Below are 14,748 nucleotides of genomic sequence, written 5' to 3'. Positions count from 1 at the left end.
GGGTACACCAGTCGTTGGGTTTACCATAACCAACTTTTTTTCTTTGTTTGTTTTTTAGTTTGGTTTTTTTTTTTGCACTTTTTTCTCTCATACATTACACACTGATGGCAGTTCCCTCCTTCCACTCCTCCCACCTCTCCCCTCCCCTCTTCCCCCCAGATCCACCCCTCCTCCTGTTCCCTTAAACAAACAAAACAAAACAAAAACAAAAAAAGAACAGGCTTCCGAAGGATATCCCCCTAATAAATTACAATAAACCAGGTGGTGGTGGCCCAGGCCTTTAATCCCAGCATTTGGGAGGCAGAGTCAGGAGAATTTCTGGGTGTGAGGTCAGCCTGTACTACAGAGTGAGTTCCAGCACAGCCAAGGCTACAAAGAGAAACAAAAAAAGAAAACAAAAAACAAAAAAGAAAAAAATACACAAAAAACAAAGCAAAACAAACAAACAAACAAGAAAGAAAGACAGAAAGAAAGAAAGACAGACAGACAGACAGACAGACAGACAGACAGACAGAAAGAAAGAAAGAAAGAAAGAAAGAAAGAAAGAAAGAGAAAACAAAAACAGAACCTCACTCTGCAGCTCGGGACTCTGTACTAGACCCTAGCTCACTGAGCTCATGGTAATCCTCTTGCCTCAACCGCTAGAGAGGCTGTGGCAAGAGTCCTTTGAAACTGCCCAGGGCTTTCCAGGTTTAAATCTCTCCAGAGAGAGGGAACATAAGGTCGCAGCTTGCTTAGATGTATGAAGGCACATTTTAAAGCCATTGGCAAATAAACACTTTTTTGTGGTTATGAGCCTAGCCTTTAACAGTTGAGCCATCTCTCCAGCCTGCAAGGGGGTTAGAGGCGGGTCGGCATTGTGCTGCACACCTGTGCTCCCAACGCTTGTCAAAGTCTGGGCTGGAGAGCTGACTCAGCAGTTAAGGGCACTGGCTGCTCTTCCAGAGGACAGGGTTCAATTCTCAGCACCACACTGTGGCTCACAACTGACTGTAACTCCAGTCCAAGAGAATCCAACACCTTCTGGCATCCTTGGGCAACACACCCACATGGTGCACAGATGACATACAGGCAAAGCACCTAGCAACAGACACATAGAAACAATTGAAAAGAAATGTAAGAGGTCAGGGTCATCTTCACAACATAAAAGATTGAGACCAGCATGGGAAACATCAAGTCGTGTCCAAAAACAAAATAGAAAAACAAAGAGGTTCGGCAGCGGAGAACAAAGAGGCTCGGCGGCGGTCTATGCTTTTTGATTCCATCCCCAGCACTGTGAGTTCAAGGGCAGCCTTGTCTACATAGTGAGTTCCAAGCTAGCCAGGACTATATAGTAAGACCCTGTTTCAAGCCAGGCAGTGGTGGTGCACACCTTTAACCCCAGCACTCCAGGAGGCAGAGGCAGGTGGATCTCTGGAGTTACAGGCCAGTCTGGTCTACAGAGCAAGTTCCAAGACAACCAGAATTATACAGCAAAACCCTGTATCAAAAAACAAAAAATAAAACGCTGTTTCAAAAAACAAATAAACAAATAGCTAGGCACAGCAACAAGGAGAGGCATCCCTGTGGTTTTTAGGCTAACCTGATCTACATAGCAAGTTCCAGGCTACCCAGGACTGCACAACTGAGACTTAGTCTTAAAACAAAACACAACAAAAAGAAAAGACAGGAAAGGTGTTGAGGTCCAGATGGCAGAGCGCTTGCTTGGTGTTCAGGAAGCTGGGGATCCCACCCCAGCAGGGACTACAATGAACATGGCAACACTCTCCCATCATCAAAATTCAAGGCCATCCTCAGCTATATAGTGAGCGAGAGGCCAGCCTGGTCTCCATGAGACCCAACCTCAAAAACAAGCAACACCTGGGTGATAGTGGCGCACACCTTTAATCCCAGCACTTGGGAGGCAGAGGCAGGCGGATCTCTGTGAGTTCGAGGCCAGCCTGGTCTACAGAGTGAATCCCAGGACAGCTAGGGCTACACAGAGAAAACCTGTCTCGAAAAACAAAACAAAAAAACCAAACAAACAAACAAACAAAAAACAAGCAACAAACAAACAATAAAATCAATGGAGTCCGAATCCTTGCTACCAGTGAGAGCGGAAACCGCTCAGGAGCTAGTCTGCAGTTGATATTAGACAGAGCTGACGAGTGAGTCTAGCCACCATGAAGGTGAAAGATGGTTGCAAACCCCTTGTCTCTTAAGAGATGCCATCTAATCTCCCCATCCTGGGCTGATCTAGCCAGGCAGTCCAGACACCTGGTGTGGGTGTGAAGAAATTTTCCACTGACTTCACCCCCCTCCAGTGTCAGGGCTCTGCCAACTTCACACCAGTGTAAGAGATTTAAGAACTGTTGATCTAGTGGTGTGACTCTATGGAGTGCTTGCCTAGCACGTGAAAGGCCTTGGTCCATTCCCTCAACAACAACAACAACAAAAGGTGTTAAGCATCTAGGTTGCAAGGTAATTAGTAATTATTACCCAGCAAGAGCTCCTGGAGCCCTCCACCCATTAACTCCACCCTTGTGTATAAGACAGAGTGGAACTCCCTCCCGTGTGTCTATAGAGATGCTCGGGCAGACCAGGCTGAGCTCAGATTCACTGCATACTGAGGATGCCTTCCGACGGGCTACTGTGTCTGGTTTTATGCAGTTCTTTAGACAGGACCTAGGGCATTTTAGTTAAAATGCCATATTCCTAGACCTAGATGTGTTTACGTTATTGAAAATATGAGGAACCCAGCACTCAGGAGGCAGCGGGAGGCAGATCCCAGGGAGTTTGAAGCAAGTCTGATCTGCATAGTGAGTTCCAGGCTAGTGAGATCCTGTCTCCAGAAAAAAAAAAAAAAGAAGAAGAGAAAAGAAAAGGAAAGAAAAGAAAAGAAACGAAACTGAGAGCGAACTGCAGCGGATGGAGGTGGTGCACACTTTTGATCCCAGCCCTCAGGAGGCAGAGGCAGGCGGATCTCTAAGTTCGAGACCAACCTGATCTGTACAGCTAATTTCAGGACAGCCAGGTCTACACAGAGAAACCCTGTCTCAAAATACCAAAAGAATAAAAAAATAAAAATGAGAAAGAAGAAAGCCTTGCCCTCAGGAGGTATGAGCTAAAGTAGACAATAGTCTAGTCAGAATGGAAAGTGTGCATTTGTCTGTACGGTGTCCGCAGTCTGAGAGAAAGTGGTGAGCATCCATTAGACTCTTCCACAAGCTCTTTAATTGAAGGATTTTCAAACCTAGTGATAGTGAATGTCAGAGCATCCTAGCTTTGTAAGAAGCCAGACTGAGCTAGGGAAGAGACAGCTCATTTAGTAAAGTGCTTGTAGAATTCCACTTCTGTAACCTCATTGCTGGAGGATGGGCAGAGAAAAGCACATCCCTGAGGTGCACTGGCCTGCCAGCCTAGCTGTATCTGTTAACTTCAGGCTCAGCAAGAAATCTTGTTACAAAAAACAAAAATGAAGCCTGGGGTGGTGGCGCAGGACTTTAATCCTAGCCCTTGGGAGGCAGAGGCAGATGGATCTCTGTGAGTTCGAAGCCAGCCTGGTCTACAGAGCGAGTTCCAGGCCAGCCAGAGGTACACAGTGAGACACCTCTTTCAAAAACAAAACAAAACAAACAAGCAAAATGCAAATGAAAGAAAAGGTGAAGGGCTGACTTCTGTAGGTACCACTCGCATGCATGTGCACACACATATGCACTCATGCACATAAGTAAAGTAATAAAACGTTTTAAAAATAAAGATAAAAAAGGATTGAAGAAAGCCATGCAACACCGACCTCTGGCCTCCGTATGTATGCTCACACATGTGCATATGTATATATGTGTGTGTGTGCATATGTATGTATATATATGTGTGTATATATGTATATATATGAACACATCACAAAAACATGCTTACACAATTCACACACACACACACACACACACAAAGTATCAAACCCAAAGGCCCACATCCTATCTATGATTTCCTTTTAAAAAATTATTTATTTATGAGTATGAGTGGTTTGCCTGCATTCATTTATGTGCGCCATGTGTATCTGGTTCCCAAGAATGCCAGAAGAGGCCGTCAGATCACCTAGAACTGAAGTTGCAGATAGTTGAGGGCCACCATGTGGGTACTGAGAATTGAATCCTCTGCAAGAGCAGCTTTGGTGGACTATGACTTTAACTAGGCAAAGACGGTTTACATTTGTTTAATTATGTAAAGAAGTGTTGCATTTGTTTCACCTTGCCTGCCTAAGGCACCTGTTTGGTTTAATAAAAAGCTGAACAGGCAATAGCTAGGTAGAAGAGAGATGGGCATGGCTGGCAGGCAGAGAGAATAAGTAGGAGAAGAAATCTAAACAAAGGAGAGAACAAGGAGAGAACAAGGGAGAAAGAGAGGGACGCGCCCGGGCCCAGAAGCCAGGAAGCCACTAGCCAGACACAAGAAGCAGTGAAACTAAGATATACAGAAGGAAAGAAGAAGCCCTGAGGTAAAATGCAGATAAAGAGAAACAGGTTAAGTTACAAGAGCTAGCCAGAAAGGAGCCTAAGTCGGCCAAGCATTCGTAACCACATCATGGTTTCAGGGCTGGTTGGTAGCCTAAAAGAAAAAGCCAGGTACTAGCAGCAAGTACTCTTCAACCACTGAGCCATCTCTCCAGGCCCAAATCTACTTTCTTTTATGGTTTAGTTAACTTTATTTTATGTGCATTGGTGTGAAGTTGTCAGATCCCCTGCAACTGGATCTTCAGACAGTTGTGAGCTGCCATGTGGGTACTGGGAATTGAACCTGGGTCCTCTGGAAGAGCAGTCAGTGCTCTTAACCACTGAGCCATCTCTCCAGCCCCCAAAATCTACTTTCTTTAGGGGGCAATGTGGAAAAGCCATGAAAACAGTGGTTCGGTCGCCAGGGGTTTGACCCTGACCGGTCTTGAGGGAGCTCCCTAGAGGATCAGTTTTCACGGCTATGGTAATTATGCTGTGTTCTACTTCTGTCTAAACTCATCACATTTAAGGCACAAACGGACTGGGATGCAATTCAGTTAGTAGTGTACTTACTTAGCATGCACGGAGCCCTGGGTTCATCCCAAGCATCACCTAAAATGAGTGCAGTGGTCCAGGTACAAACCTGTAATCCCAGCGCTCAGATATGAGCAGGTGTCAGAAGTTCAAAGCCAACATCAGCTAAAAAGAAAACCAAAAACACTTAAGGGCTGTGATGTGGTTTCACGTTAGAACATTCCAGCATTCTGGAGGCCTTAGCTCAGTGTCTTCGTAGAAAATCAAAGGTTAAAAAAAAAACTTTCAAATTTTAAATTTGGCCATGCATGATGGTGCACACCTTTACTCTCAGTATTCAGGAGGCAGAGGCAGGTGGATCTCTGAGTTTGAAGCCAGCCTGGTCTACAGAGCCAGTTCCAGGACAGCCAGGGCTATATAAAAAAATGGTCTCAATAAACCAAACAAGCATTTAAACTTATATATTAATCCTTGTGATAAGTAGAATTGTATCCCTTGGAATATATAAAGAAGCCCTGTGTCCAGAAACGTAAGCATGTGACTTTATTTGGAACTAGGATTTTTGCAATGTACTCTTAGGATCTTCCCACAAGACTATGCTGGATTAGACAGGCTGTACATCCAGTGACTGACATCCTTGTCAAGGAGAGTCAGTGGTGGTTTGAGTCATAGAAACACAGAGGGCAAGGCCATGAGGAACCTGGGCGGAAAGGTGAAAGGCAGGAAGTGTGGAGCACTTCTCAAACCCTGGAGGCTGGGAGAAAACAGGTGCACTTGCTCTGGAAACCCCAGAGGAGGTGGCACTGATGGCGGACTTCCGCCCTCCGGAACTGTGAAAAAGCACGTTGCTCTTGTTAAATCATAGTCCGGGACAATTTGCTTTATCGGTCCTGAGAAACTAAAATCCCAACCTCGATAGGTTGATTTTGTTTGTTTTCTTGACTTTTAAGATATGGTTTGTTGTTACTATTGTTTCTGAGACAGACTCTCATGTAGCACAGGCTGGCCTCAGACTAGCTAAGGAGCCTAAGATGACCTCAAATACCTAATCTTCCTGTCTGCACATCCCTTGAATGCTAGGATTATAGGCATTTACTTCAATGCTCAGCTAAGGCAAAATCTTGATATATAGTCCAGGCTGGCCTGGAACTTACTATGTAGCTCAGGCTATTCCAACTAATGGAAATCCTCCCGGCTTCAGCTTCAGGAGTGCCGGGATCGCAGGCCTCCACCCTCACACTTAACTGGCTTGTTTTAACTGGGGTGGATTTTGGAAACATTCTTATTTATGTGTTTTGAGTGCGTCTGGTGAGGCGCTAGGGTGCCACAGTACATGTCTGGAGATTGGAAGACAGCTTACTGAAGTCAGTTCTCTCCATCCACCAGGTAGGTCCTAGGGCTTAAACTCAGGTAGTCAGATTTATGGCAGGTGTGGAGCCATCTCACCAGACCTTGAAAACAATATTAAAAAAAAAAAAAAGCAGCGGGGGCTGGAGAGATGGCTCAGTGGTTAAGAGCATTGCCTGTTCTTCCAAAGGTCCTGAGTTCAATTCCCAGCAACCACATGGTGGCTCACAACCATCTGTAATGAGGTCTGGTGCCCTCTTCTGGCTTTCAGGCATACACACAGAAAGAATATTGTATACATAATAAACAAATAAAATAAATAAATATTTTTTTTTAAAAAAAAGCAGCAAGTTGAGCAGAGCTGGGTTTCTCTTCTGACCTCCATGGACTCCTGCACACTTGTGGAGAACATACATGCACTCAGGCAACATGTACACATTAAAAAATCAAGTATTGAGCAGTCCCTTTAGCTCTACGGTGAGTGCTGAGGGCCATGGAAGGTAAGCAGGCCTTAGGTGGTGCCTCTGAGGAAGACACAGGCAAGGAAAACTTGGCAGAGGAGAAACGGCGGCCATCACAGGCAGTACTGATACGCGTTTTCCTGGGGAAGCAAAGGAGCGAACAGAGATCACAGTGCTCTTACTCCCCCCTCTGTGTCTCCCCCACCCCTTGAACTCATATTGCTGAAGCTGCTCTCGAACCCCCGATGCTCCTGACGCTACCTCCCATGTGTTAGGACTTCGGGATGTGGTACTACACACAGGGCTTTCTCTATAAGAGTATTATATATCTGCAAAAGAGAAAGAAAACTTTTGATGACCTAACAGAACTGGAAAAGGCCCTCATGAAAAAGAAATGAAAACTTGTATTCCACCTAAATGGGAAATGAGAAAGAATCTGAATGGCCCACGAGAGGCTTTCTTCTTTTCTCTTTTCATCTGATTGGCTCTCATGCAGCCCAGGCATGACTCTGAACGGCTGATCCTCCTCCTACTTCTCCCCGAGTGCTGGCATCACAGGCTGTGCCACCATGCCTGGTTTATGTGGTATTAGGAATTGTATTTAGAGCCTCGGATGTTAGGCGAGTGCTTTAAGCACTGAGCTATATCCCCAATTGTTTTTCGTTTTTTTTTTTTTCAATTATGAGACAAGATTTCATAACATAGTCCAGATTGGCTTGGAACTCACTGTATAGCCCAGGCTGGTGTCAGACTCCCAGCAATCTCCTTGCTTCGGACTGCTGGAATCACAACAAAAGCCATCACACCTGGCCCTCCTTGGCTTCTTTCTGTTTTGAATATCACCCAAAACCCAGAGGAGAAGCTAAGCCTGATGGTGTGAGCCTGTAATCCTCTGTAATCCTAGTACTTGGGAGGTTGAGGCAGAAGGATCAGGATTTGGAGCCAACCTGGGCTACATAGTGAGTACCTGTCTCCAAATATTTTTTTCCTGGTTTGGGGATATTTTATTTAGATAGTTAAAGATGTGTAGCATGTCAAAAGGCAGGAGCCTTCCAGGACATGTGAAGAAGCAGGGGGCTTAGTAAGACCACCTGCCTTCAAAGGACCATCTAATGAAGCACCTAGAAAACTCTTGGATCCTGGTCACCAAAGGAAGGGGGAGGAGGAAGCTGGGGATTCACTGTTACTGGAGTGGGGCTACCCTAGGTGGTGGCTGGCCTGGAGCAGGCAAGGGACACTATTCTGAATCACCAACGCTGGGTTTCTCAGGCTCCGGTGCTCGCTCCCTGGAGAACAGAGGGCTAAAAGGGCTCGAGGGTGAGCTCTGGGTAGGTATGCTGGAGGGTTCCGCTTTCCCGGAGATGCCTGTGCCTACTTCTGCATTGCAGGTGTAGGAACCGAGCCAGGGGCTCTTCCTCCTGCTTCAGGAAGCTCTCTGGGTCTGTGTCCCCAAAAGGCCCAAGTCAGGAAACCACAGGATTCAGCAAGCAGCTCCTTGCCCAAGTTCTAGATGTCCTCATAGTGGTGGCCCAGCTTTGAATACCAAGGGAGTGACCGAGGACTAACCTTGGGTACAGGTCCCTGTTCTGGGCTCTGAAGCATGGCCTTCAGAATTCCAGGCTTCCGTCACCCAGAGCTGGCAGTGCTGTCCCATGACATCCCTCTCACAGCAGGAGACAGTAGGCCCATGACATCCAAGGGACTCCAGAGCTAATGTCTTCATACTCTTCCTGAGTAGGTGGTCCTGTGCCCACGGAGGCACACGGAAAATGATGGAAAAACTAGGCGCTAATTGCATCGCAAGCGCCTACCCACCTGATACTTTGAACTTAGACCCATTTTGGAGGAAATTATCCCAAGTCGAAAGGAGCTGCAGATGGGCTGGATTAACAGCTGTGAAGTAGGGCGTGGTCTGCGTAGTCCAGCAATGGCTGTCTCGTACTGCACAGGCCTGGGAGGTACTGCATGTCTCAGCAGTCCCGGTCTGGCACTGAAGACCTGGAATATTCCCGGAGAGTTGCCGGTCTTCGGTCTACACGGGAAGCCAGAAGCCGGTTCTCATATTGGTGAAGGAATGCCTCAGCAACAGGACAGATAAACCTGCCGTGGAGAGAGAGACAAGCGGACCAAAAGCAGAGTTTCTTCTTCTTCCATGTCCTTTTGTTTCTGTTTTGAGACAGGGGCTCACTTCATAGCTCTGGCTGTACTGAAACTCACTCTGTAGACCAGGCTGGTCTCATACTCCCAGAGATCGGCCTGCCAACTGCTGGAATTCCTCAAAACACTCCGACCCACCCCAAGACAGAATTTTCCTGTGTAACAGCTCTGGCTGTCCTGGAGCTCAATTTGTAGTCCAGGCTGATCTCAAACTCAGAGACCTGCCTGCCTCTGCAGGTATCTGCTACCAAGCCCAGGCTCGAAATACTTTGTTGCTGATGTTTGTTGTTGGGGTTTCGGTCCCACTTGGTGCCCGCAGTCCTTAAGTCCCACACAGAAATCTACATTAGTTATAAACTGATTGGCCCAGTATCTCAGGCTTCTTATTAACTATTACAACTTATATTAGCCCATTATTCTTATCTGTGTTAGCCATGTGGCTCAGTACCTTATTCAGCAGGGTAGTCACACCTTGCTACTTCTGTGGCTAGGACAGGACTGCAGACTAGGACTTCCTTCTTCCCAGAATTCTGTTCTCATTGACCTGCCTCTACTTCCTATCTGGTTGTCCCGCCTGGCTACTGGCCAATTAGCGTTTATTTAAAATATAATTGACAGAATACAGACCATTGTCCCACACCAGTTGTTGTGTGAGACAAAGTTTCTCTATAGCTTTAGAGCCTGTCCTGGAACTCACTCTGTAGACCAGGCTGGCCTCAAACTCACAGAGGTCCACCTATCTCTGCATCTCAAGTGCTGGGATTAAAGGCATGTGCCACCACCACCCAGTTCAAAATGCTTTTTTATTTTTTAAAAATATATTTATTTATTTATTATGTATACAATATTCTGTCTGTGTGTATGCCTGCAGGCCAGAAGAGGGCACCAGACCTCATTACAGATGGTTGTGAGCCACCATGTGGTTGCCAGGAATTGAACTCAGGACCTTTGGAAGAGCAGGCAATGCTCTTGACCACTGAGCCATCTCTCCAGCCCTCAAAATGCTTTTTTAAAAAATAATTTATTTATTTGTATTTTATGTACATTAGTGTTTTGTCTGTATGTATGTCTGTGTGAGATGTTGGATCCCCTGGAACAGGAATTACAGACAGTTGTAAGCTGCCATGTGGGTGCTGGGAATTGAACTTGGGTCCTCTGGAAGAGCAGTCGGTGCTCTTAACCACTGAGCCATCTCTCCAGCCCCCAAAATGCTTTTTTAAAAGGGGTGCTGGCAATAATAGCCCAATAGTCAAGACTTTTTTTTTTAAGTCAAGGGCACTTGCCCACTATTTGTGAGTCCCTGGATCCAATCTCTGGTGCTGAAAAAACAAATAAACCAAAACAAAACCCTGCTAAACTGAAGAAAATACTGGAAAAGAATATTATTGTACATTGAGTTAAATAACCTGGAATAGAAAAATTAAAAAGGGGAGGGGCAAAGGATCAAAGAGCAAGAGAATGATGAAGAGGATGAAGGTTGCCTTGGTTCCAGGAGAATTTTCTCCTTGTCTACAGAGCATCTCTCCCATCCCAAACACAGCACACTATTTTCCCCTGCCCAGTGTTTTGAGATTGAGTCTCCTGCTTGTAGTCCAGGATGGTCTGTAACTTCGTACATATGTCGAGCTGGCCTGAGTTCAGGTGCCTGAGTACTCAAATTATAGGCATGAACCCCTATGCCTGGAAATACAATCCACTCTTCTCCCTCCCTCCCTCCCTCCCTTCCTTCCTTCCTTTCTTCCTTCCTTCCTTCTTCTCTTTCTTTCTTCGTCTCTCTTTCTCTATCTCTTTCTTCCCCTCTTTCTCTCTTTCTTTCTTCCTCCCGCCCCTCTCTCTATATATCTGTCTCTCTCTCTCTTTCTTTCTTTTAGCTCTAGTAGACCAGGCTGGCCTCAAACTCACAGAGATCTTCCTGTCTCTACCTCCCAAGTGCTGGGATTAAAGGCGTGTGCCACCACCTCACGGCATAATTCATTTTTTTCTAAGGAAGAAAATGAGGTGCAAGGTTTAAGAAGCTTATTTGTTTTGGGTTTTGAGCCAAGGTCTTGCCTTGTAGTTCAGGCTGGACTCAAGATCACCATTCTCCAGCCTTGGCCTCCCACATGCAGGTTCTGAAGCAGTTCTTATTGACCCACAGAATAAACTAGCTATATATAGGAACAGCATGTCTTTCATCTAGTTTTACTACAGCCTATATGACATCACTATACTACTAAATGCTACTCTGTAGTTGCTAAAACCATTGCAACTATTTTCTTGACATTCTGAAAGCTTCCACATAATTAAAAAAATAAATTAACAGTGTACTCAGTATGAAATATTTCATACAAAGATTTTAAGTCCTCCTCACATATGCCTATTGTTCATAGACTTCATGCATGGCATAAAAACCTGGAGGTACTGTGGCTTGGAACCAAGCCCTTCCTGCCCTGTTGCCTGTGTGGAAGAGAAGGGAGGACTCTAGGGTTGTTCCCCTGGCCTCTAGATGCCCAGCAGAACTAGGTCAAGGTACTGGAACATCTGGGAAGGCTTCCCCAAGAAGGAGACTCCCTCCCTCCACTCCTAGCCATGGCTCACTAGGGGCTACTTAGATGGAGAGGAGATGGGAATAGGTGTGGAAGCTGGGCATGGGCCTCCAGATACCCGGCTGGCTTGGGAGCCCCACTGAAGAGCACGGGAGGGCTGCTGAATGATTCCCCACATCCAGCTTCTCCAGGGCCTCCCTGGGGACACTTTGTCCCTACTGCCCATCGTCCTCCACACAAGTAGTGAAAAGGAGATGGGACTGGACGTCTCCAGGTGTAGGGTGGCCTACAGCTAGGTGCAGAGCTGGGAACTAGATACACATTCCCAAACCCCTGCTGTTCTGGAGACCAAAGCAGGATGGTTGGGTGTTCACAGCCAGTGCTGTTGACACAGGAAGACTCCATTCTAGCCAGCGCTAGACAATCTGGGGCGAGGGTCTGTATGTACCCACAAACAATCGGCTTTACCCCTCACATCTGGGTTCCTCACCTAGGACTGGGATGACCTCATAGGTTTGTCCTGGGGGTGGAAAACAATGGAACACACAGGTGAGTCACCAAGTGCAGATGTCACTCTCCTTGAATCTTTACACTCTGGCAAGCCAGGAGCCGCCGCTGCCCCTCCTTACAGATAAGGAAACTGAGGGCTGCAGGGGTTAGTCAGCTGAATGGCACAGGCACACACACCTCTGGGCAATAGCCAAACTGGAATTAGAACTGAAGCCACGTGATGTCAGCACCCAGGAACCAAGCTCCTTTGCTCTGTTGTTTTATTGGTTTGTTTCCAGTTTATAGGTCTACACCCCTCCCACGTCTTGGGTGTGCTGTGAACCTCCCAGAGTTTCATCATGTCCAGATGAACTCAGCACCTGCCTGATTGGAGGGCCTGCCAAGGTAGGCTAAGCGTGGTGTGTTGGCTTGGGTCCAAGTGGCTGGCGTTGGTTTCCTTTTTCCTTTTTCCTTTTTTGCTTTTTCTTTTTTTTTTCTTTTTTCTTTTCTTTCTTTCTTTCTTTTTTTTTTTTTTTTTTGGTTTTTGGTATATTTTGGGTTTTTGTTTGTTTGGTTTTGGTTTTTTTCTCTATGAAATCCTGGTTGTTCTGGAACTTGTTCAGTAGACCAGGCTGGCCTTGAATTCACAGAGATCCTCCTGCCTCTGCCTCCTGAGGGCTGGGATTAAAGGCGTGTGCCACCACTGCCTGGACACTTTGCTTGATTTTCAAAGGGGTCAGGTAGCCTGACCAAGGAGAGGGCACTTTGTCTTCAGCTCTCCAAAGCCGTCAGTTTGCTCTCACAGGTGCTGGGGAGGGGGTGGCAAATGACATTCTTGAAAGAAGGTCAGGCAGTTTTCAATCTCTAGCTCCTTTCAAAGGACTTGTGTCCCACATACTCTCCGCTGGCAGCAAACTTTGTCTCATCCCCTGGACTACCTCTTCAAGTAGTCCTTGTGTCCCCTTGTGTCCCCTTGTGTCCCCTTGTGTCCCTTGTCCCTTTCCCCATAAGCTAGAGTTTCAACACACATACACAGAGAGAGAGAGAGAGAGAGAGAGACAGAGACAGAGAAAGAGACAGAGACAGAGAGAGACAGAGAGAGAGATCCACCTGCTTATGCCCTGAGCGCTGGGATTAAAAGCATGCACCACCACTGCCTAGTCTGTCTCCTAATCTTCCCTAATCTTTAGATCCAAGTCCTCTAACTTTCCAAGACTCAGGTGTCCTAAATGCTAGCCATAGACACGCAGAGCAGATAATAAAATGGCTAGCCGGAAAAGCTGATGAGGAGGTAGAGTTCTCAGGTAGAAGAAAGTGGAGGCTGTGGGTTCTCCTCCAGGCTATCTCCCCTCCTGCCTCCAGGGCGCTCTCTCTCAGCTGAAATCCTGGCAGTAGCTTCAAATCATCCCACAGAAACTGGTAGATGTAACAAGCTGTGGCTTTTGTTCTCCCCAGAGACTGTTGTTAAACAGTTGCCAGCAGACCACTTTCCCAGAGACAGGGTTCCTCTGTGTTGCAATCCTGGCTGTCCTAGAGCTCCCGCTGTAGATTCCCGCTGTAGACCAGGCTGGCCTTGAACTCACAGAGATCCACCTGCCTCTGCCTCCCAAGTGCTGGGATTAAAGGCATGTGCCACCACTGCTCAGTTCTGTTTGTCCTCTTATGTGGTCTGGAATTTCTGTCTTGTGTGTCTCCTCAGAAGGCTATGGTGTCTGAAGAGAATTATGAGAAACCACGGAGTCAAGGCTGGGGTCCCACTTTGTGGGCTGGTCCTACATCACCTGCCTTGGGTCCTATCCCTCCATACATAGCTGCTGGCCTTGCTGGAACATGGGACCCAACTCTGCAGAATGAAAGAACTGAGACCCCCACGTTTGGAGCCATATGGACTCAGGTGTGCTCAGAAGCAAACCACCCTAGGTGCCTTGTATGAAGCATGGAACTTATGAAAGAATAAGTTGCTAGGGCTGGGGCTATAGTCAGCTGGTAGAGTAATTATCTAGCACACGCCAGGCCCTGGGTTCAAACCCCAGCACAGCATACAGTGAGTGTGTGGTGGTGCATGCCTCATGCATGCCAACCTAGCACCCAAGAGGTGAAGACAGACAACACCTGCAGCTCAAGGTCATTCTCTAATCTTTAGTGAGTTTGAGGCCATCCTGTGATACACAAGACTCTGCCGCTGCCATTTAAAAAGATGCTAATGTTTTTAAGCTAAGAGACTTTCATTGCTCATAATTGTGGTGGTGTGAACTAAAATAGCTCCCATAGACTCATACATTTGAATGCTTTGTTCCCAGTTGGTGGAACTGTTTGGGAAGGGTTAGGAGGGGTAATCTTGTTGGTGCTATTGGGGGTGGTCTTGAGATTTCAAAGCCCATACCAGCCAGATACAGTCTCTCCTCTCTCTCTCTCTCTCTCTCTCTCTCTCTCTCTCTCTCTCTCTCTCTCTTCTTGCCCTTATATCAAAGGTAAACTCTCAGCTACTGCTCCAGCACTATGCCTGTCTGCCTGCTGTCACGTTTTTTGCCATGATGATCATGGACTCTCAACCTCTGGAGCCAGGAGCCCCCAAATTAAATGCTTTCTTCTATAAGTTGCCTTGGTCATGACGCTTTATCCCAGCAATAGAGAAGTAACTAAAACAATAACCAACTTGTGCTCCAAACAAAGCCGGTGGTTTCCCTGAACCTCAGCTTGCACCTCTATAAAACAGACCCTCAGTAGCTGTTGCTTCCTTAGGCTATCACAAAGGTAAACAATTCC

Source organism: Myodes glareolus, chromosome 9 (genome assembly GCF_982192425.1).
Source record: "Myodes glareolus chromosome 9, mMyoGla1.1, whole genome shotgun sequence".
NCBI lineage: Eukaryota > Metazoa > Chordata > Mammalia > Rodentia > Cricetidae > Myodes > Myodes glareolus.
The sequence above is the reverse complement of the archived record's forward strand: the minus strand, read 5'-3'. Positions refer to the sequence as shown.